The sequence below is a fragment of the Pholcus phalangioides genome, unplaced genomic scaffold (genome assembly GCF_987345545.1).
Source record: "Pholcus phalangioides strain wild (caught in Gottingen) unplaced genomic scaffold, Ppha-v1.0 ptg000017l_1, whole genome shotgun sequence".
Taxonomy (NCBI): domain Eukaryota; kingdom Metazoa; phylum Arthropoda; class Arachnida; order Araneae; family Pholcidae; genus Pholcus; species Pholcus phalangioides.
The window spans coordinates 50,350,663-50,351,454 of record NW_028301610.1 but is presented as its reverse complement, the minus strand read 5'-3'; positions in this window follow the sequence as shown (position 1 = coordinate 50,351,454).

Here is a 792-nt window from a genome sequence, read left to right as displayed (position 1 = left end):
AAAATACCGGGACTGTCCCGGGAAATACGGGACGTATGGTCACCCTAATAATTACATATCAAAATATGATTGCAAACAAGGCCATAGCTAGAGGGGGGACTTGAAGGTCTGCCCCCCCCTGAAATGTGAGAAAATTACCCAAAAAAAAAAGATGGCCAAATCTATTGTTCTATCACTTTGGTCTCCCCTCTGAACAAAATTTCTGGCTACGGGCCCGATTGCAAATTATGCCTATGAATGTCCAAAAGCAAGTGTCAGCTTTACAGAAATATTTTTGGGACTATAGAATTAATACCTGTTAAAAGAATGAGTGGTATCTGCACCACAAGTGTACAGAAAATGTATATCGTATATAAGCCAAACCCTTCTCCCCCAAATATGAAAAAAATGTAGCTTGTACATAATATATATACTATAAAGCAGTATTTTTCAACCTGTAGTTCCCTGAGGGTATGTGAGTACTTGTAAGGGAGTCCTGAGATCATTTTAATTCACTAACATTACATTCTGACACATTTCTGTAAAACTAAATTATTACTTTCATTGCATGCAAATTATAAAACACAATACATTTTAGATTTTATTGGGGGGGGGGGTTGCAGCTCGAAAGCGACCTTTGCTATAGGGAGACCGTGGCATTAAAAAGGGTGGAAAACACTGATATAAAGTAAAAAGTCTAATTTGACTCAAATGTGCTGATAAATTATAGAGCATGCCTTACCTTTGCTCTCCTTTGAAACTTTCTGCATGTAGATTTTTAAAATGATTTACACAGAATATCATGATTTTTTT